The sequence below is a fragment of the Quercus suber genome, unplaced genomic scaffold (genome assembly GCF_002906115.3).
Source record: "Quercus suber isolate HL8 unplaced genomic scaffold, Cork oak 2.0 scaffold_191, whole genome shotgun sequence".
In the NCBI taxonomy this organism is placed as follows: domain Eukaryota; kingdom Viridiplantae; phylum Streptophyta; class Magnoliopsida; order Fagales; family Fagaceae; genus Quercus; species Quercus suber.
This window is the reverse complement of record NW_027069649.1, coordinates 943,373-970,738: the sequence shown is the minus strand read 5'-3', so window position 1 is coordinate 970,738 and position 27,366 is coordinate 943,373. Positions and strand designations below refer to the sequence as shown.

Here is a 27,366-nt window from a genome sequence, read left to right as displayed (position 1 = left end):
TTGGCCCTTGTCGCAAAAACGTCCCTAACAATAATAATACATCATTAGAAATCGAAAAGATAATGCCGGACACAAAAAACACATTATGAAGAAGTATAGAACTAAACTAATTAGTGAAAAAAGAACAACAAAATACCTATTTGAAGATGCAAGCATGCTAAAGTGTAGTAAGATAGTTAACTTATCATTTAATTAGAATAACATACCTCATTTCTTCCTTCTTCAAATTTTTATAAAAACGAAATTGAAGCTTATAAGGCTATGGAAATATTGTGAAAGCTAATTTTGTACTATTATAATTAACTAGTAAGTTACTCGTGTGATGTACAGATAATATTATAATGTTTTATGTAAGATGATCTTGGAAAATGTTGTATATGTATTGTAGCATAATTGTTATAAAACTTTATTAGTAATTAGTTCATCATAGAAAACAACAATTATAAATTGCACACACATATCCATTATAATTATTCAATTGAAGTAATGAAAAATTAAAAAAAAAAAAAAAAAAAAAACTTTGAAGAAATATTGTAGAATAAAAATTAATATAGAATGTCTTTATCTTTCTCCTTAATTACAAAAAAAAAATAAACATCTTAATCACCCACAATCAATCACATTGTTTACAAAATCCACAATTCCACTCTAACCTTAACATCAAAATCATAATTTCCATTGTTGCTCAATATAAAATGCAAGCCCCCCTTTCCTTGGTTGTAGCCAACTCTTATGGGTTAGGACTAGATGAAACAACAATGTTAGAGCTAGGTAGATGTCATTGAAAGATTGAAGGTAAATGACATTGTTTTTGGTCTATGTGTATTTGATATGGGATAACATGATGGGCTATGGGTAGGTATATATAAGGGGTAGAAGTGCAAGAGGTGAAGGCATGAAGATGAATCCAAGAAACAAGTGAAGAAAAGCTATTTTATTAAAGCTTGACAAATAGCTACTATCGAGACTAAATGGAAAGCTTGACATAAGCTCGATCTATCGAAAATTACGATTTTAGAATTTCCATATTTGAAATTCGGCCCAAGCTGTATTATTTGTTTTGGGTTTCTTTTCTCACAACTCTAAACATATATAAGACTTATTTTTAAGAGCCATCACACACGGATACAGAGGCCAAGAGTTTATTTTTCTTTATGAGAAGTTACTGCGTTTGTACACCATAAGGTTTTGTAACAAAGTGCTTCTTGATCTTCATCGTTTATGAAGTGAAGAACTTTGTAGCCAACAACAATCATTCAAGTTGCTAGAGTTAGTCATGTACTAGGATCCGTGCAAAGGAGTTAGTCACAGATTTGAGATTTGTGCATCAAGGGAAAAAAGGCTACCACAAGATCAAATCCAATTGGGTATTGGAGCGAAGGTTTAACTGTAAGATGGTATTTAGAGGTAGGCTAGGGTAGTGGTAAGATTCCTCATACTTATAACTACTTGATTATTGATTAGTAGATTCTTGGGAGTGGTGACCTTAAATTCACCCGGTGAGGTTTTTGTTTTGTTAAAGGTTTTTCCTATTTGTTAACAAATTATCGTGTCAATTTAATTTTCGCTGCATTTAGTTTATTTGGTGATTTGTTAGTGCCTCCATGATTTGTATGTAAATTGACCTAATTAATCAACTTGGGCAATTGAATTAATTAATTGGGGTCAAGCTATCTTAACCCAACAGTGTATATATGCAAGGGATGAAAAGTCTTGAGACGTTGAATCAAATGATACAAAGAATATAAATTTTTTAATTAGAAAGGTATTGAAACATTGAACCAAATGAAACAAAAGGCCAATATTTAATTTGTTTTTATCTTTGATATGACACTTGAGAATATTTCAATTCTTTTTGCATAGAAAGTGTCACTTGGCAAAACATCATTTTTTCCCACTTAAGGTTTCTGTTTTTATATATGCTAGTGTTTAACCCGAGCAATGTGCGAGGTCATTTTACATATTAATGATCTTTCCATCCAACATAACCCTAATTCTCATACTTTCACTACATACATTCAAACCTAAATAATTTTGTATATTTAAACATATAGTATCTAATATCCCCTAAAATTTTTAAACATTAGTCTCTTCAAATCACTTCATGAATGTACTTCCATTCTCCGAGAGACCACTTGGACCAACATATGATATGAGCAACCACCATTGTTATTACTTTCATTGCAATCAAATGAGTTCGAATGAGGGGAATTCTCTACAATACCTGAATTCTGCATGCAAATATGCAATATCTTCAAAACCTTCCAATATCACATACTAATAATAACAATTTATTATAGTGGAAATCATATAGAAAATAGGTCAAATATATCCAACTGAATTGGTATGCCATTATTGTCTAAACATTTGGGACTAAATCTTCAAAGTCGAGTCAATGCATTGAGGAGGATATTAAGCTAATCCAAAATATCACTGTAAGAAGCAGTTATAGCACCGAATTTGTCAGGAGTTTGATGAAACCTAATAAAAAAATGAACACGATAATTACATAATGGCAAGATGATAGGCCTGTAATTTAGATTATATATAGACCATCAAGAAAATATATTCAATTACAGGTCTATTTTGTCACGGTTTTGTAATAGGAGAAATGAATATATGTTGATAGTTGATAATTAATATATATATATATTTAAAAGGCCTTTGCAAAACTTTTTTTTTTTTTTTTAACAAAACAATAGTGGTATTTATTGAGAACTTATAAAACTTGTACATTAATAACTATTAATTGGATCTGAAATACATTCCAGAGTATCATACCCAAATTTGAGTATGTTGTATTGCCTCAAAAGAATGCAATGCACTTGAAAGCATGACAAAGAGTTAAAGCATATTAGGTTCACTCATCAAAAAGCATATTAAGTTCTTGAATGACGAAGCTATCTTCATACTTTACCTCCAGGTCTCATATTGACAAATGCTTGGCAAATTCCAAGGCTTTATGTATCCCAACAGCTAGCATTTCCAATTGATGGAAAATTTAGACCCCTTAACACACAACCAGATTGAGTAGCCTAGTTAATTAGCCAAGTTGTTACTTAGTCAAATTAAGCAATTCTAGGTTAAAACAATCAAACAATCATATCAAGAAAATATAGCAGCGGAATAATAAATAACACAAGATATGATCACCCAGGAAAACCAAACCGGTAAAAAACCTGGGGAGGATTTTACCCACCGATCCTCAAGGCAAAACTGAATTCACTATGAAAGAATTGAAGTTCATACAAAGGACTTACAAGCTCCCGCTCGACTTCCTAATGCTACCTACCAATAGAACTTACTGACACAACCCCGTGCAAGCTCCGAATCCACGGACTCCTTCTTTCTTGAATTCTTCAATCAGCTACAAGCACCCACGCTTGATATTCTTTAAGCTTCAATAGTAGCAACCTTGTTGATCATCAAGATGTAGATAATCTCTACCTTGAAAACCCTAAGTTTATGTGAAGGAAAGCTCCTCAATGATCTCACAAGAGATTCACACAAACCGCAATGTATGAGCAACAAAGACTTAGAGAGGTTTGGGTACAAAACCCTAAAAATAAAAGGAGGCACAAGAGGCACTCTAATCTCCCTCTCTCAAAGCCACAAAAACGTGGCTTAGGGTTTCCTTTATAAAGTGGGAGAAGTAGATCTAAAACCCTAATCCTTAATGGGCTTAAGCTGCTGTTTGGGCTGACTTAAAATTCTACAGATACGATTTTCGATCATCAGCTTGTTCTTCGATCGATCGAACCAGGCAGAATATGAAGTCATGGGATGCTAGATTTATCAAGAGATAAGTAAAGGAAGAGAACAAGAAAGAGACACAAAGAAAGATAGAAGTAGAGAGAAAACGAGAGAAAAAGAGATTGAGTCATCTTTTTTTTTTTTACACAATAAAATAAAGCATGGTTTGAATATAGAGCTGAAATTGAGGATGCTATTGCCAAAACTACTCATTAGTATACTGTAGTATGTGCTAAATGCCAAATTCCAGCCGTTACTATTAACAACTTAGTCTGAAATACTATTAGCAATTTAGTCCTAAAATTTAATTCATAGCTGTTACTAATTTTCATTGTTATCTTCTTCGTGTTAGAACTCTATCTAGTCTTTTCTCCATTCCTCTCTTTTCTTATTCCAAGCAATGGAAGTCCGATCTATTTACTAATTTTCATTGTCATGCTAAGCTTTAGCTATATATATAACTAAAAAAAAAAAAAGCACCCATAGATTAGAAATTAGTTTTTTTATAGAATTCTTCAACAAATTCTCAAGGTATTCTGATTCCTTTAATTGTGCCAACATGTGCAATTGTGTTAGGGGTTCTTCAATATTCTTTTGAAATTGAATGCCCCAAATACCCCTTTTAAATGCTTTCTCATCAAGAAACGAAATCTATTGAAATATGATGTTGAATTATGATCTTTCTCTCTTACATATCTAACCTAATTTTACTAACTTGAAAAAACTGATTATTTTATTCTCTCTATATCCCAGATTGGTTGTCTTAGCTACAACAACAACTAAGCCTTAATTTCGAAACTTAGAGGCAACTGTAATCTTCAAGAAACAAGACTAAGCCTTTTTATGTTTCCATTGCTCTTGTTTTCTATCCTCAATTGGAATACTCAATTTGTCTAGTTTTACATGGCATCCATTAAAGTTTTTCAGAATAACTCTACAGTCTCTCTATAATCTCCTCTTCATTTTCTAACACTTTTTAATATTAATCTTTAATGTTGACACAATTAAAGTAAATTTTTTTTTTTTTTTTTTGTGGAATTATATATATCACACAAAGCTAAGATATACAAAAATGGTCCTCCAGAAGGCCAACATCACTCAAATAATCTAATACTCTTTTCTTTCTTCTTTTAAGCAATTTGATGGTTTTTAAACCTTGATTTCTTGAGTTATTTGGCTTTGACAATCATAAAATTGCAAAGATTGAAGGAAGAGATTGGTTCATAGATTAACTATCTAAAGAGAATTAGAAAGAGGGCAATTGGAAATAGCAAAAAAGAAAAAAAGAAAACACACACACACACACACACACTTATTAAATTTATACTTGGATTATGGCTTGCGTAGTACACTCTGAAGTGGAATGCTCTATGGTTTTGGCTTTCAAGAATCCGCCCTTTACTAATATCACTAACAATTTGCAAAGGTCATTTTATTTTTAAAACATTTACTAAAACTTACATAGAAGCTTGAAACACACCAATCTAAAACTTACCTGACAATTTCAAACACCAAATTTGCTATTCCTAGGAACCACAATGAATTGCACTGAACTAAACTTATATGACAATATTAGTTATAGCCTTTGAGGTATGTATCATAATTTGTGTGAGGCTATGAAGGATCATATAAAAAGTTAAAATAAAAGAAACATCTCTTAATGTTTTTGTAGATCAAACCTAATTTATCACCACTTTTAACCCCATTCCTCCCATTCTCTTTCGGGCATTACAAAAAGTATTAGAAAACTTTAGCCCACAATATTCTCATAAACTAAACATAATTTCACAAATGATGATTTTAAAATGAAATATACAGGAAATCCTTATATTACCTAATTGTGCTAAGTGCTAACAAATCTTGGATTGTACAATGACTTAAAGCAATATATGAAAGCGATCACAATATAATGCGCACGCAATGAACATGATAAATCAATTCTAACATTTGTGAAATCACCTAACAGGAAAAACTCAGATTTGTGTAAAATCAAGTCTTGATAGTCACAAATTTACAATCAATATTGTGGCATCCAAATAAAACCCATGATGATAAAACTTCAATTGTTCGTTACATACTAAAAACAACATTGTAGTGTTAGAAGTCCTAACTGCTAACTTGAAGTAAAAGAAGAGGATTATTTCCATCAATTCTGTTCTCTAATTTACATTGGTAAAATAGAGAATTTGCGTACTTGAATAAATAGACAACTTCCACAGTAAAATAAAATTATTTAAATATAAATCTTGAGCTATTTAATATAATATATAAAGCCATAGTCGGTTCATTAGCAGGTACAACTTTCTAACATGAGTAATAAAAAGTTTAGCATAGTGCATTCTCATCATTCTTTCTAATAATTAATTATGCTTTTCTAAAATGAAGGAAAGCCAATGAAAGAAAAGATTCCCCACATTTTCATTCATTCCAAGAACTTACAGGTGGTTCTTAAGGAGGGAAATTCTTCTAATTCTCGGCCTAAAAGATTTGCTTTAGATGTTTCTAGTGCCTGCCTTTGGATTTGCTTGAAACAAAGATGGGTTGACAACACTAACTCTATTTTCACCACTTCTATCTCCTTCTTCATGGAAACTGGATATCACAAAAAACAGTGGCTTTTGTGAGAAATATACAATTTTAAGAAAACTGCAACACAATCCAAATTAATTAAGAAAACCGCAACACATTCCAAATTAATTAAGAGAATACAACACTTTGTACAAAAGCCTCGACACAGAGTCTATTACAAAAACAAAAAACCAATAATTAAAGATGTATAACATAACAAAAAAAAAAAAAAATTTAAAAGAAAGCTTATTTGATCCAAAAGATATCTTTAAGATTTCTATTTTGAACACTTTAGGGTGAATCTTTTTTAGTAATTTCTGTAATCTATAAAAATATAAGACGGTGTTTTAAATAATTTTTAATGCATTTAAGGCCGATTGACAACCATAATCAAATACATTCAAGGCAATTCATCAAATGACAAAACACCCAACTCCTACTTTTTAATTAGCACACATTGTTGCTTATTTCTTTGGCAACACATAAATCTATGTTCTTCAGCACCAAATTGATTTCACTTTGAGAGAAATAATCAATAAATCTACACTCTACAATAATTTTCAAAACCCTAGAAACAGTAATTGAATAGAAAACCAAAAGAGGCGAAAAAACATGCCTACCTTCTGAATTATCTTCTAAATTGCTTCTGAATCGCCTGTTGTTGCTGAGGACAAACAAAGTTTTTTAGCTTTCACTGTTGCAAAAGACGAACAAAGTCTTTTTTTATTTATTTTTTCTTTTTCGCTTCCTTTTGGATTTTCTTTTTTCATATGCTTGTTGATCTGGAATACGGTATTCTAATCTGTGTGTCTATGGAGTTGCAGCAAAGAGGAGGAAGTCAGAGTGAGTGTGAACTTTCGATCTGGAAATATGGAGTTTGCGTTTTAGGGTTTGCATTTTTTTTTTTTTTTTGATAGGCGGCTTGATGTTTTTATAGATACACATTTGATGAAAGTGAGCCTCTCCAAACGCACTGTACAGTATTTTAAAGAATAAATTGTAAACATGGCAGCATTTTAAGTGGCCTTTTTTCCTAACGTGGCAGCACCTCCTTAAAGACTTCTGCTTTTATATATAGTATTAGATATATATATATATATATATTGCAAATTTTGTTAGAAAATATATAATACTGTACAATTGTACATAAGTTAAGTAGAGAAAGTTACAATTTAAGCATAGTTTCTAATTAAAGTGATTACTCTAATTATTATATTTTTAACCCACTGGAGTATGTTGCAACATTAAGGGTCTGTTAGGTTGGAAGAGTGGAAAAGTGAGATGATAGAAAATTGGTGGAAGAAAGAAAAAGTAGGAGGATAGAAAATATTTAGTTTTCTCTCGTGTGTGTTTGGTTGGAAGGGCGGAAAAGTGGGAAGGATGGAAAATTTTTGTTAGGTTGAGGAGAAAAATGGGAAGATAGAAAATGTAGTTTATATAAATTTACTCCTATACCTTTATTACATAAAATGTAAGAAATAATTTATTTACTTATTAAATAATTTAAAAATTAAGACATCATATATATAACATTATATTATTTTTCTTTGTTATTATAGATATTATAATCTAATACACACATATATATTTGGACATGCTGCTGGGAAACAAAAAAAAGTGGGCAGCAAAAAAAAAAAAAAAAATTGGAAAACAAAGAGAGTAGTGAAAACTAGAGGAGAAAAAGAAAAAAGACGAGATGAATTACTGTTTAGTTGTGTAGATGAGAGTGAAGAGGAGATATAAACAAACAAGACATAAAGCAGGTGTGTAGACACTAGACTAGGGGAAGTGGGTGGGGATAGGTGAGATTCTTGCAAAGCATTAAAATTTTGGAGCAATTTTGTCATTGTGCTACAACAAGAGTTTTCACTCTTGTTTTCTTTCCAATTTGGAGAAATGAATTTTTGGTGGGCCAAGAGAGAAAATGCTTGCCCCACCAAAAAATTTTCATCCTTTCTCTCCTTACCAAACAACACACAAACTCATTTTCTCTCATTTTTTTTTTCTATCCTCCTTACTAACCAAACATACGCTAAGATTATTTAAAAAAAAAAAAAGGTAGAAACAACAACACATATTAACAACTATACTCACACATATGAACACGTGTGCATACACAAAAGTTGATACAAATGCATAATTGTTGTATTAAAACTCTTCAATTATATCTCCCAAAAAAAAAAAAAAAAAAACTTGCATAGCTCAAGAGCTCTCCCAACACTGCACATCATGCTTCTTCTTTATCTCTACCACCAAAAAACTACGCATCAAAATTATTAGCAACAATATGAAAGGATTAAAGTGCATGTATTTTTATTAGGTTAAAGAAATGATCTTTCAAATTGTGTGGGTTTTCGTTAGACATTTAGATTATGTTTGGTAATTGTTTTTATTTTCTATTTTTAAAAACATATTTTTGGGAATATAAAGAAAAAAAATTCTTGTATTTTTGAAATAAAAACATGTTTGGTTAGTTGAAATTAAAAAAAAAAAAAAGTTTTTTGAAGGAAAAAAAATACTAAAATATGTTATTATTAGGATTTGAACTCTAATGCTAACTCATTAAATGAGACAAATTCATTAAATCAAATGCGTGTTTTCTTTTACTTTTGAAAACTAGAAACTGAAAACAACCTTTTGCATGTTTTCAATTTCCTTCACAAATTGAGTTTTGAGAACAATTTTTTGTTTTCTATCCATTTTGAGTTGCCAAACAAGTTTTTTTAGTTTCAAAAATAGAAAATTAATTTTAAAAAAAAGAAAATAAGGGGAACAGACAATTACTAAATAGACCCTTAATCTTTTTGCAATCTTCAAAGTTTTTTTTTTTTTTCTTTTTTTTAGGAGTGTTAATACTTGTGTTGGCTAAAACTTTTTAAAACTTAAATGAAAATCAATCAAATAACAACAACATTTAATTTTTGCATGTTACCTTTGCAAAGGTTTCCCTCTTGGATGTATCAAATCAATTGAGAAAAATAATAGCATATAAGAATCAAGATGTATATAACAATACTGAAACATCAACTTAACAATTATACAAAGAGAAATGATATGTCTACAATATTTTTATAACATTTTTACAACAAATCCTAAGTGGCAGGTTGTTACTGGTTGTTATTGTTGGGGCAAAAAAGTAATCTTAGTGTTAGTTTCAAATTTGAACCAATAACAACTAACCACCTGTGATTTGTTGTAAAATTGTTGTAGACGTAGCATTTCTCTTATACAAATTTAAAATATAGGAAAACAATAATTTGGTTGATATCATTTTTTGAGTTAAAAGATAGAAAGTATGTTGATATCATTGCAGTGGCAATGATGTTTCTTTCTTTAGAGATTGAGAAAGACATTGAGTTATTATTCTGAAAAGAAATTATTTGTCAAAAGTGCTTTTTGGAAGATGTGTCACCATAATGTTAGACACAAATAATTAGTAAAATCCATAATTTAATACTCTATCCGTCCCAATTTGTTTATCCTATTTGAAAAGTCAAACTTTTTAAGGGAACATCATTTATTGCCTTGTCTACTTTATAAAAATGTATAAGTTTACAAAACTACCCTTAAATAAATTTATCAGCTTTTTAAAAAAGAGTTATTCTTAATAAGGCAACTAAAAAGGTGCCCCAATTAAATTGATTTTTTAAAATATTAGTTAGTTTTCTTTTCAAATAGTTTTTAAAATAAAGTAGGGGTATAATAGGAACATTAGTAAACTAATAATTTTTATTTTTAGAAATAGGACAATAATTTGGGACATCCCAAAATGAAATAAAGGACAAAAAAAAATGGGACGGAGGTAGTATTATGCTTGCAATTAAAAAAAAAAAACTAAAATTGGACAAAGCTAGATCATTTTTTAGAAACCCAAAAGGCAATAAGAATCATAATTAGCAAGTAAAAAGTTATATGTAATAAAGGAACATCTTAGTACCCAAAGAGAGAGAGAGAGAGAGAGAGAGAGAGAGAGAGAGAGAGAGAGAGAGAGAGAGAGAAGAAAATTACCACTAAGTACCATGGGTAGGTATGTGCAAGATGGTGATTTGTTTTTGGAAAGAGAAAATGGTTGGGGGGGGGGGGGTGACTAGTGTAACTTTCCTACTTTGGTATAACTATAGTAGCATCCTAACTGCTCTTGGCATGACCCTATACTCCCGATTAGTTAAGTTAGGTTGATCGTTTGGGATGGAGTTGGGATGGAGATCAAATATAAGGAGCACCTACATACAATCAGTTGTTGGGGCTCGAACCCAAGTCCTGAGACTTGTTAGCCTGGTTTCTTACCAACTAGGCCACCGAATGTTGGTAAGATGGGGATTATTGTTGATTACCAAACCAAGTGGATGACTATGTGTTTCCTTGGAAGATTCTTTTGCCCTTGGATCCAGCACATATTTCATAAAATGAAGATAACATTTCCCAGGAACACAATAAGACATGTTAACTATACAACTAATAATTATAATCTTAGCAACATAAGCATAACAAAACCAAAATGAATGTAGTAATAGTGCAAGAGAAGTATGTGTGGTATGTTCTTTTAAAAAAAACCAAATGTGTGGTATGTTTGGAATTGGAGAAGTGGCAAGGGCTAAACATATGAAAATTTAAAACAAAGAAGCTAAAGAAATAATGGTCAATTTAAATCCTTTGGAGAGTGTGTGTAATTTAGAAAACAAAAAGTCATTAATAATTGACATCCCTCTATCCTATCTATTACTTGAAGTTTAGTAAATTATTGATGCAACATCTAAGAAAAGTGGGTAAATTAATGATGATGTATTTACCCAAAAAAAAAAAAAAAGTAATTGAATGGGCTTTTGCTCTGAAATTTCAGGTCTCTAGGTAGAACTTGGTTAGTTTCCTTTTTTAGCTGAAGAGGGAGTTTCATATAAAGTTTGGGGTGTTGCTAAGACTAGTTTTTGAGTAGTGGAAGAGTTTATTATCCTCCATGATACTAATTTGGTGTTTTGGCTTGGGTTGCTTTTGTTTAGGGAAGAGTTTAGCATGCTTTTAGCATGATTTTGGAAATAAAGTGGCTGACTCCATTAGCTATTGTTTCCTTGTCATTGTAGGCTTTTGATAGTTGCATTTGGTGGCTACAATAAGCTAGCTAATTAGTTTAGGGTCAGCTGTGTTTTGGTGTGGAAAATGGAGCTAGGTTGAAAATTAGGGGCACAGTCACCCAGAGTATAAAAGCTCTTTTGAGGTGGAAATTTTGGGTACAAGACCTCCTCCATGAGCCTGAAATGCTACCAATGTCCCTTGTCCACTTGGTAGCATGCATGGGTTGGGCTCATGCAAAAGGTCCAAAAGGAACCGACCCATACCCTCCAAACCACACTTCCTCAATTTCCTCCATTAAGTTGCATGAGCTTAGGCCATGCTTAAAAGAATAAAATAAAATAAAATACATGAATTGAGCCCGCAAGGAATTAGGGCTTGGTTAAATCAGGCTTGTAGAAAATGTGTCGCGAAAATGGGTATCAACAACTGGTAGAAGAAAATTTTGGATTATTAATTATCTTGGAGAGTACTAATTAAGCCCCAAAATTTAGCCAATTCATGAAAATTTCAATCTCAATATGCATGTATTTTGTTTAACTCTCTTTTTCAAAAGGTTAAAATTCTTCAGAATTTTAGACTAAATTAAGTCTCCTAGACACACTAAAAAGTAAAAACATAGACCAAACTCTCTCAATCTCTCCAAAACTCCTAAACTAAAACTGATTACCTGAAGAGGTTGAAATATTCTCCCAAATAATCAAATATTGGTGCTAGATCTTCCGTCTCTACCTAAAATGGTAGTCAGTTACAAGCAGCTCCCTCGGTAAGTGACAGTCCCTTCAAGAGGTAAAACAAAGCCAATATTTTACCTTTTTGTGACATAGTTTTCTTATTTTACTCTCTCTAGGTTATTTAGAAAAGAATGGGAGAAAGAAGACAATTTTTTTTTCTTTTCAAAGAACATGGTAGAGGTTCTCAAGGTTTATGAAATGTTTGGTAAAGAGTAAAGACTCCTCTAGTGGTTGTATTACAATGACTACACTCTTCTAGATTTATCGTTTTTTTCTTCTTCTTCTTTTTTTTAATTCATAAATTCTTATTTTAAAATATAAAGAATAGTCTAACACTAGCTACTTAATTCATTGTTTCTTGATCCAATTAAGAGTTATTTAATATTTATTTTTTGAAAAGTATGTATTCTATTTGATTTTATTAAATAAATCTGTGAATTTGGTATAAAAAAATTTTAAAAACTTTTTAAACCAAATCTCAAAACAGATCTCTAGATTAATTTGTCACTAGCAATAAAAAATATAACTAAAAATTGAGTCAAAAATCTTACAAAAGAACAATAAATTTATAAAACAGAGTTAAAAGATAACAATAAAATAATTACAATTATTATCGATTAAAAAGAATATTTTAAAAGAAGTTGAATAAACGAGTGATTTGTTTTCGAATGGGGAAAACTTACACGGTAAAAACCCTACTGGGTGATTTTGAGGTCACCACTCTCGAGAATTCACTATTATCACAACAAGTAGTTATAAGTAAAAGAATCTCAATACCTTATACCAACTTACAGTTGAACCTTTATCCCAATACCCAAATGGACTTGTTCTGTAGTGACAATCTCTCCTTTCAATGCGCGGCTCCTAGTACGTGACTAACCAATAGATGCGCGGATCCCAGTATGCAACTTAATCACCAACTTGAGAAAGATATTGGCTGCAAAGTTCTTCAGTTCATCACACGATGAAGATCAAGAAGCTCCTTGGTCACAAAACCCTATGGTGTACAAACACAGTAGCTTCTTCAAGAGAAAGATGAACTAGGGCAAATTCTGTCTCCGGTCATAATTTGCATGAACAAAACTCTGCTCTACACTCGTGCAACCCTATACGGCCCTTAAAATAATCCTTATATATGTTAAGGGTTGTAAGAAAAGAAAGCCCAAATATATACCCACGGATTAGATTGAAATCGATTTTGAAAAACTGAATTTCATAAACCTTGATAGATAGCTATCTATCGAGTTAGCTATCGAGTCACAGGCTAAAACAACTTTTAAATCTCGATAGATGCTAGTTGTCGAGCTTTAAAATCCTGCACTTTCACACTTGATTCTTGGACAGACTTGCAAAGCTTTAACACTTGAACTTGAAACCTTGTTCTTCGAAGTATTAAATACATCCTAAATCTACCAAATTACAAGTAAAGTGTGTTTTGTCAAGGAATTAGTCAATTACATAAAATAATGACATATGTTCCTAACATTGAATCACATATGTCTTAATAGATTTTAACAAAATTGATTTCAGTATAAAACTCGATATCTTCAAAATCGAGTTATATGTAAATTTTTAATTGAAACTCAACTTTAGCAAAGTCAAGTTTCACTTAAAGTTAAAAAAAAAAAAAAAAATTAAGTGGCAAATATGCATAGAACTCGACATTGCTAATGTCAAGTTCCACTTGTAACTCAATTTTTTTAAAATCGAGTACTAAAACAAGGACACGAACCTAACTAGTTTCAAAAAAGAGATATTGTGCTAGATTTTTACAAAATAAGGCAAAAGCCCAGTATCCCCAAAAAATGGTATCAAGAAAGATACCATTTCACTCTCGACTTACAATTGCAGCATGTATCCTTTGTTGATCTCTTTCTCTCTCTCCCTTGTTCCATTTTTCTCTTCTCTAACATCATTTTAGACTTTCTCACACATTATTAATCTTGTCTCAGCATTTTAGTTCTCATTTTACCTCTAATCAATTTCTTTTTGCTTTTTTATTTTGTTAGTAAAAGAAAATTATAAAATTTTATCTATTTGCATTTTTTTTTTTGGCAATATTAATATATTCAAGTTTTTTTATTATTAGAATTTGTATAATTCAAACTTCTTCATGGGTATTCTAAAAATAATTTCAATGCCGCCACATCTAGATACTAATACTGTTCATCTTACGGGATGCTAAAGTCCTGTACACTTTTCTTAAATGGTGTGCTCAGGAAATATGAGACAATATTCCGACTTTTATCAAGTGAAAACAACGATATTTTAGGAGTTTTGAGTCTTTAAGACATTTTAAATTTAAACAACCAAAAGCCATTTGTTCACAGAAATAAATCTTTTTCCTACTTTTCTCAATGGCGGCTGGGCTTACATCTCTTCATTTTCTGATAACTCTCTACTTCATCCTTAAGATTCCATTGATGTTTGCTCAAGATGAACAGCTCATCTACAATAGCTTCAATCCAAAAATATGATTCTAAATGGAGAAGCTCAAATCCACCCCAATGGTGTATCGCAACTCACCAACAATTCACAACAAGTTGGTCATACTTTCAACAAACTTCCCCTAAATTCAAAACTTCTTCTTCGGGTTTAACTCAGGCTCTTTCATTTTCCACCAACTTTGTATTTGCAATAGTTCCTGAAACACCATCCAAAGGTGGCCATGGAATTGCCTTCACCATCAGTCCCTCTTATTTGCAATTCACCAATGTTACAGCCGGCAATTATCTAGGACTCTTGAATGCCTCATGAAAGAGGAAAAATGTACTACTACGAAACCTAGTATAATGGACTGGGCTGTTTATTGTTTATGGGCTGAAAAGTAGACGAGCCTATTGTGTGCAAGACCTGTTAAGGACGGATCCGGAGTGAACGGATGAACAATGGACAGACTGATTGGCCATGGGCTGGCTAGAACCTCTTGATAGGAATACTTGCGGTCCATTATCATAAAATCTTAAACAGAATCCTAATGCAAGAAGGATTCTAGAGATTACGTACATTGATGAAGATCTTCTCTATAAGGAAAAGGCTTGTCCATCACGTTTTGGACTCTTAAAGATGATTTCTACAAGGAAAGGACTTCGACTCCAAGTAAAAGAGGTCAACTTTCGACTACTATAAAAACCCCAATACCCGCACAAGCAAGGTACGCATAATCGACCCTCTCTAGCACTCTGAGTTGTAAAAGATTCTAACTTGACCTTCGGAGGTATTTGGCCGGCACCACAGGTGCTCTCTGTAGGTTTTTCTCTTTCTTCTGTGCAGGTGATTTTTGAGCGTGTGAGCGACGTATAATTCATTGGTGATTTTTCAGACTTCATCAGTTGGCGCCGTCTGTGGGAAAGAAGAAGTGATCAAACGTTGCTTCATTTTGCTGAGACAGAAGGGTTGCATGGTGCTCACTTGCTTGATGGCAACCACCAACGACATCCAAGGAGAGGAACCACGCACAACCGCCCTCGAGAGACAGGTTCGAACTCTCACCGCGGCCGTAGAGCGTCTCACCAAACAAAACCACGACCTAGAAGAACAGCTGCGTTAGAAAAACACAGCACCAACAACCAGAGGGAGGACCAGGAAGGTACCAGTGCCATGTGAAGAGATCGAGAAGGGTCTGAAGGCAGCAATGCCCAAGCAGGCCAGAACGGCAAAACGTGAGTCTCCCATCCCTCATGGACACGGCTCCACCTCCTATTTTCGCAGAGATGCAAGTGATGAAGGAACAGATGGAGGTCATGATGAACGCCCTCAAGGGACGAGTGTCCAGCGATCTTGACGACCTAGTAAACCGGACTGACTCTCCATTCACCGCCCCCGTCAATTCCTTTCCCCTACCGCATAAGTTCCGGATGCCACAGATAGAGAGTTACGATGGAGTTAAGGATCCCCTAGATCACCTGGAGACCTTCAAGACCTTGATGCATCTTCAAGGGGTACCGGACGAAATCATGTGCAGGGCCTTCCCTATAACGCTGAAGGGTCCCACGAGAATATGGTTCAGTCGGCTAACACCAAACTCTATCAACACTTTCAAAGAGTTGAGCCCTCAGTTCACCTCACACTTCATAGGGGAACACAGGTACAAGAAATCCACGGCATGCTTAATGAGCATTAGGCAGAAAGAGGACGAGACGTTGAGATCCTACATAAACCGCTTCAATAAGGAAGCGCTTTCGATCGATGAAGCTGAGACAAGATACTAGTCGTAGCCTTCACAAAACGGGTTGCGAAAGGGTAAGTTTTTATTCTCACTATACAAAAAACGACCCCAAACCATGTTAGAGGTACTCTAGGGCACTAAGTACATGAACACAGAAGACGCGCTACTAGCCTGGGAGGAAAACCCAGGAAGAGAGAGCGATAGGGGGACACACAGCAGGATCAAGGGCAAAAGAGACCAAGGACAGGAGACAGAAGGGACGAAAGGCGCCTTAAACCCCAGGGAGGAAGGTTTACAAGCTTCACACCACTGAACGCCCAATAGACCAAGTCCTGATGCAGATCAAGGACGAGGAGGCATTGACGTTTCCAGGAAACTGAAGAGCGATCCAAGCAAATGACCACGAGGCAAGTACTGCCGCTTCCACCAAGATCACGGTCATGACACGACGATTGCTATGACTTAAAGCAGCAGATTGAGGCCTCATCAATAAGGGGTCAGAAATTCGTCAACAAAGAGAGAGTGGATCCCAATCACCAAGAGCAAGCCCCCGACGGGATAATAAGCGTCCTAACCCCTCATCGGAGACATAAGGATGATTGTGGGGAGGAACCACGACTACTGGCTTCCTCCAAAAAAAGCTCAAAAGACGTACCTTAGAATGGTCCAGAACGTCCAGCTAACAAGCTCTGTACCTAAGCTAGAACAGAGGGAAAACCCCATCATTGGATTCTTCAAGGAAGATGCAAGAAGACTTCCACNATGCCATTCGGACTCAAGAACGCAGGGGCGACGTACTAGAAACTAATGAACAAAATGTTCGCGCACCAGATTTGAAGGAACGTACAAGTCTACGTTGATGACATGTTGGTCAAGAGCCTGTGTGAAAATGACCACCTAAATAACCTCCAGGAGACGTTTGACACCCTTCGATCATACAACATGAAGCTGAATCCAAGCAAATGCGTGTTCAGAGTAACGGGGGGGAAATTCTTGGGATTTATGGTATCCCAAAGAGGTACAGAGATCAACCCAGAAAAGATACGGGCTATCATGAAGCTAGAACCGCCAAGGACAGTAAAAGATGTGCAAAGCTTGAATGGCAAAATTACAGCCTTGAATAGGTTCGTCTCTAAAGCAACGAACAAATGTCTACCGTTCTTCTGCACCTTGAGGAAATCATTCGAGTGGACGGACGAGTGTCAGCAGGCATTTGAAGACCTGAAAAAATACCTCACCTCTCCACCATTGCTCAGCCTGTCCAAACCAGGGGAAGAACTCTGCTTGTACCTAGCCGTTTCGCAGGCAGCGGTAAGCGCGGCCTTAGTAAGAGAAGAGGAAAGAACTCAGTGACCCGTCTATTTCATAAGTAGGGGTTTCCCAGGGGCAGAAGAAAGGTACTCCCAGATGGAAAAGTTGACCTTTGCGCTGGTAACTGCAGCTCGAAAACTTAAACTATATTTCCAGGCCCATACCATTATAGCCTTGACGGATCAACCCTTGAAAAAAGCAATGAGCAGCCCTGAAGCTGCCGAACAAATGGCTTTGTGGGTAATAGAGCTGAGCAAGTTTGACATATATTACCGACCACGAACTGCAATAAAGGGGCAGACTTCATTGCCGAATACACTCAAACAGAAGACAAGGGGGCAGACGCCCTCAGACAATGGAGCATCCACACGGACGGATCTTCAAACAGGTAAGCTGGAGGTGCCGGTGTGGTAATTCAAACCCCTGACGGAGATAAAATCGAATGCATGATTCGGCTGGGCTTCCTAACGACCAACAACGAGACCCAATATGAAGCATCGGTGGCGGGATTAGACCTTGCAAAGGCAACAGGTGCCAAGAACATGGTTGTACATTATGATTCTCAAGTAATAACCAGTCAGATTAGCGGTGTCTACGAGTACAGAAATGAAAGGATGAAGAAGTACCTGGAAGAAGTCAAGAATCGTAGCGGCAGCCTCAAAGTCACATTCGTCCAAATCCCAAGGGAAGAGAACGAATATGCCGACCGTCTAGCAAAAGTAGCCTTCGCAGAGTTTATGATAGTCCCCAATCAGGTATTGTCGTTTATCCAAAATTCCTCAATTATTAACGACGAAACAAAAGTACAGGAGGTGAATTCTGAAAACAATTGGACTACGCCATTAATAGCATACCTGAAGACGGGCACGTTACCAGATGAAAGAGGCAGCCAAGAAACTGAAAGTCCAAGCCTCGCAGTTTGTACTAATCAATGATGTCTTATACAAAAGGGGATTCTCACAACCGTACCTAAGGTGTTTGGGCCACGAGGAAGCAGACTACGTAATGAGAGAAGTCCACGAGGGTATCTGTGGAAACCACTCAAGGGCACGATCCTTAGCACACAAATTGATCTAAGCAGGGTACTATTAGCCTACAATGCAAAAGGACGCACAAGCCTACGTCAAGACTTGCAACAAATGTCAAAGGTTCAGCAATCTGATCAGGCAACCAACCGAGGAGCTGACACCCATGACGGTCCCTTGGCCATTCGCCCAATGGGGACTAGACATCATAGGCCCCTTCCCGACGACAACAAGGCAGCTAAAATTTCTGATAGTTGGGTTCGACTATTTCACTAAGTGGGTGGAGGCAGAAGCCCTGGCCATTATCACAGAGAGGAACATCCGAAGTTTTATATGGAGGAATATCATATGCAGGTTCGGGATACCCAGAGTGCTTGTCTCCGACAACAAAAAGCAGTTTGACAACAATGTGTTCAAAGACTTCTGTTCGGAACTGGGTATTAGGAAACACTACTCATCACCCGCACACCCACAGGCCAATGGGCAAGTCGAAGTCACAAACCGGTCCTTGCTCAAAATCATCAAGACCTGACTCGAGGGGGCTAAAGGCATCTGGCCTGACGAGCTACCGAGCGTCTTATGGGCATATCGTACTACGGCAAGAACACCCACTAGAGAAACACCATTTAGACTAGCATACGGAAGCGAGGCTGTCATTCCAATAAAGGTAGGGCTTACGAGCTATCGGGTGGAGAACTACAACGAGGATAAGAACGAAGAGGCCTTGCGGCTTCAGCTAAACCTGGAGGATGAGGTCCGAGCTACATCAGAGTAGAGGTTGGCGCGATACCAGAACCTCATGGCAAAATACTACAACTCCAATGTCAGACATAGAGATTTTCAGATCGGAGATCTTGTGCTACGGAAGGTAGTGGGAGCTGCTAAAGATCCTTCACAAGGAAAGCTTGGCCCCAATTGGGAAGGACCCTACAAGATCTCGTCATGGCAGAGGAAGGGGACCTACTACCTCGAAACCATGGACGGACGGAAGCTACAACACCCATGGAACATGGAGCACATTCAAAAATACTACCAGTAGAGACGGTGTGAAGATATGAAGAGCATCAACATTTCCCAATTTCCTAGTTTATCATTTAGTTTTCCTAGTTTTTACTTCAAACGATTCTTTCTATAAGTACCTTTTTAAGCCCAAGGGGACAGGTATTTTTTTTGACTGGTTTTTTACAAACATATGGTTTTCTTTTAATTAATAAGAGGAATATTCAGACTCGACTATGTTTGTTGTCTACTTAAAAAATGGACGGATATAAACTAAGTCCAGAAAATGGACGGATATCAACTAAGTCCATAAGATGGACGGATCGTCCTAATAGGATGATAGCTACAAAGTCCAAAGAATGGACGGATAAAAAGCTAAGTCCACAAGATGGACGGATCATCCTAAGAGAATAATGACTCTTAAAGTCCAGAAAATGGACGGATAGAAACTAAGTCCACAAGATGGATGGATCATCCTAAGAGGATGATGACTCTTAAAGTCCAAATAATGGACGGGTAAAAAGCTAAGTCCACAAGATGGACGGATCATCCTAAAAGGATGATGACTCTTAAAGTCCAGATAATGGACGGATAAAAAGCTAAGTCCACAAGATGGACGGATCATCCTAAGAGAATGATGACTTTTAAAGTCCAGAAAATTTACGGATAGAAACTAAGTCCACAAGATGGACGGATCATCCTAAGAGGATATAACTCTTAAAGTCCAAAAAATAAACAAAGTCCACAAGATGGACGGATTATCCAAAGAGGATGAAAATTTGAGTCCAAACAATGGACGGATAAAACCTACGTCCACAAGACTAGACGGATTGTCCCCAGAGAAAAAAAAAAAAAAAAAAAAAAAAAGTGGACGAAGCGCATAAATTGGACGGAATCTATCTAAGAGTGTTAAGATCCAAAATCCATGAAAAACAAAAATATACTCGAATAAAGTAAGACAGATGCATTTCACAAGAATAAAATAAAGGTCGACAAACCTTATAGAGTTTAACAAATATATAAAGAAAGCCCTAGAAGGGCAATGTTCAAAAGCCCCAAAACATGACGGGGAATTAGAAATTGTTCTACACTTTTTTCTTAAATTAAAAAAAAAAAAGAAAAAAAGAAAAAAAAAACAAACAAACTAAGTTATTACAGATTGTCAGCAGGCATATCTCTCTCCTCGTCATGATGGGCCTGATCATCCTTAGGATCGCTTTCGACAACTGTCTGGTCAACAGAAGCTTCACGGATTGGGGGGTTCTCGCCAAAGAGAGCGTTTGTATCATTTGATAGGACGGGTTGAACGAATGTTTGCTCGGGGGCAGTAATAGTGACAGTTGACAAGTCCATCTCTGGATGCAAAGTCTTCACCTGATGAATGGCATCGCCAAAACCATCGTTGTATGCAAGGCTCAGCTCCGTAATCAGGGCGTCAGAGTCACGATACTCGCATATCGCGACCTCCTTAGCCTGACGGACCTCCTTGTCCTTCTCCTCCAGAGCTTTCTTCAGACGGTCCGTCAGCTTGATACATTTATCCCTAGCCGTTTTAGCCATTTTAAGTTTCTGCTCTTGGACGACCTTCCAGGTCTTCAGCTTGAGTAGCTCGTCCTCCGTCACCTTGGCCTTCTCACGTACACGGTCTAGTGTCGTCTCATGGTTGAGACACCGTCCCATCATCCCTTTCATCATAATCATGGCCTGGAAGAAAACATAAGTTAAATTTGAAGGGCAAAAGAGAAGGGGAAAGGACGGACTATATGACGAAGGATGAGTTACCTGTGCAATACTAAAAAGGGTCGTCTCTCCCATCGCCTCTGTCGAGTGGTTTCCCAAGTCCTCATAGTCATTAGTGGTTATGATGGACGAGAGCCTCTTAAGGGCGTACTTGGAATCCTCGCGGAGTAGGACGGGCGGTTTCTTCTGGCTGACGGGTGGTTTCCTCTGGCTATCGGACGGACCTGTCATTAGGCCCTTACTGGCCCCATGCTTTACGGGGGTGACCGTCTTAGTCCCCCCAGCCATCAAGACAACGACGGGCTCCAGAGAAACCTTGGGCTGTTTGGGTGCACGGTCAACCTTTGATGGCTACTTCCTTTTAAGTGTTTGTTTGCTGAAGCCCGTCCCCATAGCGTCCGCTCCGGCTTCTTTGTTTTTGGCAGCTTGTAGTCTGATAGCTGCTCTCCTTTGAGTGTCATCCATCTTTGAAGAGGTAGACAGATGTCAAAAAAAAAAAAGAAAAAAAAATTTTTGAACAAGGAGGAACGACGGAATTACGTTGACGGGTGTGCTCTTCGTACTTGAGTGCCACTGGAGTTGGCTCGGGCCCGTCGCAGTACCAATGGATGGTGTTGAGATTGATGAGCTTGGCCCAGGATCGTTCCTCTAGTTTTGACTTTGCAAAAATTTTCTCAAGGAAGCTGAACTCCTCAAGAGTGATTTATGGATGCTGTCGAACTGTGCAAAAAAATACGGACATTAAAAACACTAAATATTAAATAAACTTATAATAATTGCTATATGACGGGTTCATACCAGATGGGTTTAAAATGCCCTAAACCTTGTCGACGGTCATGTAATCCGTTTCCCCTAGATAATACATCCAACCATCTCTCTCAATGAAAAAATAACGGCTCTTCCAATCTCTATTAGAATCTGGGGTTTCATAGATCACTTTCAGGATAGAGCTCCTAGGAATGAAACTATACATCCCCTTTGATTTATCTATCTCATCTAGACGGTAGCAGTGAAGGAATTCCCTTATCGTCAGCCTTCTTTTACCGTCCGTCATTGCTCTGTACAGGACCTCCATTGCTATGAAGACCCTCCAGGCATTAAGGGATATCTGGCTGACGGATAAACCTAGGTATTTAAGGAGTTCACGATGTAGGGAACTTAGAGGGAACCTGAGGCCTGCCTTGAGCATCTGTTCATACACCCCGACACCGTCCACTCCTTCATAATAGCATTTTTCTGACTTGTAGGGCAGACGGAGGGGGATGTAATCTGGGATTTGGTAACAGGCCCTAAGGGTATTAAAATGAGGTTCTTTAATGGTGGATGTAAAGGCATTCACCATCCACTCTGGAAGTATGATGAACTCCCTAAGTCCATCAGCTCCTACGACGGATCTAACTGTTTGCTTTTCTTCATCAGCGGAACCCTCCTCTATTTCAATCATCTCCATATCCTCATTTGTTGAGGACGGGGAGGATGAAGACGGACTACTCTCCTTGCTCAGATCGTCTTGGTCTTTGCAACCTGACGGATATACATCTTTGTAGTCTACCCCGTCATGGACGACCGACTGGTTACTTGACGCACTAGACATGGCCTACATGTAATGACAAAACCTAAGACTCTGACGGGTTTGGAAAGAGTGACAGGGGCATAAAGTCTAAGAAAATATATATAATACCAAAAAGTAAATGAAAATTAAAAAGAGGACGGATAAAAGAATACTTACCAAGATTACGGAATGAGCAAATGAAATTGCAGACGACGAGTGCAGGAGTGAACGGAGTGGTCTCTGACAGGTGTGACGGACGCGCTCTGACAATATTTTTTTAGGAAAAAGTAGAAAAATGAGAGGCGGAGGGGCTGTTATTTATAGAAGAGGTGCACGAAAGACAAAGCGACACCTCGTTCTAAAACAACAGCCATTGAAAAAGTGACACGTGGCACAGGTCATAAATGGGTTACTGCTAAACCTGTCAGTGTACGGGGATAAGCTCGCGGAGTTATGTATCATGGTCAATTGATTGAGACTTTGAACCGTCACCCTATGGGTCCGTTTGCTTATGTATGACGGATCCATCGGGTGAGGGGGCAACTGAAAGAGGAAAAATGTACGACTACGAAACCTAGTATAATGAACCGGGCTGTTTATTGTTTATGGGTTGAAAAGTAGACGAGCCTATTGTGTGCAAGACCTGTTGAGGACGGATCCAGAGTGAACGGATGAACAATGGACAGACTGATTGGCCATGGGCCAGCTAGAACCTCTTGATAGGAATACTTGCGGCCCATTATCATAAAATCTTAAACAAAATCCTAATGCAAGGAGGATTCTAGAGATTACGTACATTGATGAAGATCTTCTCTATAAGGAAAAGACTTGTCCACCACGTTTTGGACTCTTAAAGATGATTTCTACAAGGAAAGGACTTCGACTCCAAGTAAAAGAGGTCAACTTTTGACTACTATAAAAACCCCAATACCGGCACAAGCCAAGGTACGCATAACCGACCCTCTCTAGCACTCTGGAGTTGTAAAAGATTCTAACTTGACCTTCGGAGGCTATTTGGCCGGCACCACATTGGTGCTCTCTGTAGGTTTTTCTCTTTCTTACTGTGCAGGTGATTTTTTGAGCGTGTGAGCGACGTGTAATTCATTTGTGATTTTTCAGACTTCATCACCTCAAATGACGGCCTTTCAACAAACCACTTATTAGCCATTGAGCTTGATACTATAATGGGTCAGGATGTTCAAGATATAGACAACAACCATGTGGGAATCGATGTGAACAACCTGAAATCAATTGAATCAGCTACTGCAACCTACTTTTCCGATCAAGAAGGGAAGAATATAAGCGTGGAGCTAGTTAAGCGGCAACCCAATGCATCTTTGGATAGACTACAATGAAATAGAAAAGTTACTGAATGTAACACTAGCCCCAGCCAGCATCACAAAACCAAACCGGCCTCTCTTGTCAACACGCATAGATCTGTCCCAATATCTTTCAGAATCTATGTATGTTGGTTTCTCTGCAGCCACTGGTGCAGTTACAACTGACCACTACATTCTTGGATGGAGCTTTAATAAAAGTGGACAAGCACAAAACCTTGACGTTTCGAAGCTTCCTCAACCTCCCCGACAGAGGAAAAGTAAAGATAGGCAAGGACAGGTTATCATGATTTTGATCATAGCAGTAGTGGTCGTGCTAATATTGGTCACTACAGCTATTTTTGTTCTGAGGAGAAAGAAATATGCAGAAATACTAGAAGATTGGGAAAGCAAGTTTGGTCCTCACATGTTCAGCTACAAGAATATCTACAAAGCAACCAGAGGTTTCTCGGACAAGGAGCTTCTTGAAGAAGGAGGTTTTGGAAAGGTTTATAAAGGAACTCTTCGTTCTTCCAATACACAAATTGCAGTCAAGAAAGTCTCCCATGATTCCAAACAAGGGATGAAGGAATTTGTGGCTGAGATCATTAGCATGGGCAAGCTGAGGCATAGGAACTTGGCGCAACTACTGGGATATTGCCGGCGAAAGGGTGAACTCCTCTTGGTCTATGATTATATGCCCAATGGAAGCCTTGAAAAGTTCTTATATGGAAATGAAAGGACAAACCTTAACTGGCCTTCTCTACCTCCATGAAGAGTGGGAACAGGTTGTTCTACATAGAGATGTAAAACCTAGCAATGTTCTATTGGATGCTGAATTAAATGGGAAGCTTGGAGATTTTGTCCTTGCCAGATTAAGCGACCACGGTGCCATTCTTGAAACCACCCGTGTGGCTGGAACAATGGGTTATTTGGCTCCAGAGCTTACTAAAAAAGGTAGGGCAACCACTTACACTAATGTGTTTTTGCTTTTGGGGCTTTCATGCTGGAGGTAGCTTGTGGAAGAAAGCCTATAAAGATTCAAGGACTGCCAAAAGAGGTCATTTTAGTTGATTGGGTCTTTGGGTGCTCGAGAAAAGGAGCCATCCTTGATGCTAGTGATCCAAAATTGGAAGGTAATTATGTAGTTAAGGAAATAGAATTGGTTTTAAAACTTGGCTTGCTTTGCTCACACTCAACGCCAGCAGTGAGGCCTAGCATGAGGCTAGTGATGCAGCTTTTGGATGGCGATGCTGAACTGCAGGAATTACACATGAGATTACTAGTTTTGGTAACTTTACAAATGTTGAAGCATCAGAGATCTCATTGGCAATCCATCCATCATTCGACAAGGATTTGACAGCCACCTCTATCACTAATTCTGTGCTATATAGTGGTAGATGAATCAGACGCATATTGATCTGTTAGCAGTGATTAGGGATCACCTTCAGGGTAGAGTAAATAGAAAAAATGGACTAGTGAGGAATGTGACGAATACAGTTTCTTTTACGTAATGTAGAATCTCATATTTCTAAGCAATTTAATTAGGATCTAAGTAGTACTTTACTACAATAAGATCAATACATTTTTTGTAAGCTTTATAACTATAAATCAATAGTGCGTTGCAGAACCTAGATTGGGTGGCTCGTAAAATTTTAGAAAACTGAAAACCCACAGCCAACAATGACTATGCATGAAAATTACTGTTAATTTGCCTTCACAAAATAGCTCGTTGTATGGTTTATGATGAATTGCACTGCCATAATTAATTGTTTTTAGAAATAGAAAATAATGGGAAAAAATAGTTACCAAAGAGACCCTTAATCTTTTTGCAATCTTCAAAGTGTTTATTTTTTTATAGGAATCTTCAAAGTGTTAATGCTTGTTGTGGCTAAAACATTTTAAAACTTAAATGAAAATCAAGCAAATAACAACAAAATTTAATTTTTACATGTTACCTTTGCGAAAGTTTCCCTCTTGGATGTATCAAATCAATCAAGAAAAATAATATATAAGAATCAAGATGTATATAACAATACTGAAACATCAACTTAACAACTATACAAATTTTAAATATAGGAAAACAATAATTTCATTGATATCATCTCTTGGATTAAAAGATAGAAATTATGTTGATATCATTGGAGTGGCAATGATGTTTCTTTCTTTACAAATTGTGAAAGACATTGAGGAATTCAGAAAATAAATTATTTGTCAAAAATGCTTTTTGGAAGATGTGTCACCATAATGTTAGACACAAATAATTAGTAAAAGCCATAATTTAATATTATGCTTACAATTAACCCAAAAAAAAAAAAAAACTAAAATTGGACAAAGATGGATCATTTTTTAGAAACCCAAAAGGCAATAAGAATCATAATTAGCAAGCAAAAAGTATACGTAATAAAGGAACATCTTAGTACCCAAAAAGAGAGAGAAAAGAAAATTACCACTAAGGACCATGGGTAGGTATGTGCAAGATGGGGATTTGCTTTTGGAAAGAGAAAATGGTTAGAGGGGTGACTAGTGTAGCTTCCCTACTTGGATGTAACCATAGTAGCACCCTAACTGCTCTCAGGCAGGACCCCATACTCCTGAACAGTTAAGTTAGGTCGACCATTTGGGATGAAAATGGGATATAAGAAGTACCTACACACAGCTAGTTGTTGAGGCTCAAACACAAGTCTTGAGACTTGTTGGCTCAGTTTCTTACCAACTAGGCCACCGAATGTTAGTAAGATAGGGATAATTGTTGATTACCAACCTAAGTGGATGACTATGTGTTTCTTTGGAAGATTCTTTTGCCCTTGGATCCAGCACATATTTCATGAGATGAAGATAAAATTTCCTAGGAACGCAATAAGACATGTTATTTCAGTTTGAGCAAACTATACAACTAATAATTATAATATTAACAACATAAGCATAGCAAAAGCAAAATGCATGTAATAATAGTGGAAGAGAAGTAGGCATGGTATGTTCTTTTAAAAAAACCAAATGGTGTGGTATGTTTTGGGAATTGGAGAAGTGGCAAGGGCTAAACATTGAAAATTTAAAACAAAGAAGCTAAAGAAATAATAGTCAATTTAAATCCTTTAGAAAGTGTGTGTAATTTGGAAAACAAAAAGTCATT

General features: G+C 36.6%; 1 long non-coding RNA gene and 1 pseudogene across 1 annotated transcript; one reads left to right on the top strand and one right to left on the bottom strand.

Annotated features, from left to right (window-relative positions):
- Window positions 1–1,928: 1,928 nt before the first annotated feature.
- LOC136069808 (uncharacterized) lies at window positions 1,929–7,209 on the bottom strand. The gene is made up of 3 exons (XR_010631032.1): window positions 6,942–7,209; window positions 6,193–6,345; window positions 1,929–2,231 (listed from the first exon to the last, which is right to left on the bottom strand). It is a non-coding gene; the product is annotated as an uncharacterized LOC136069808 (long non-coding RNA).
- Window positions 7,210–14,437: 7,228 nt separating this feature from the next.
- On the top strand, window positions 14,438–25,637 carry LOC112033792 (L-type lectin-domain containing receptor kinase IV.1-like; annotated as a pseudogene).
- Window positions 25,638–27,366: the final 1,729 nt, after the last annotated feature.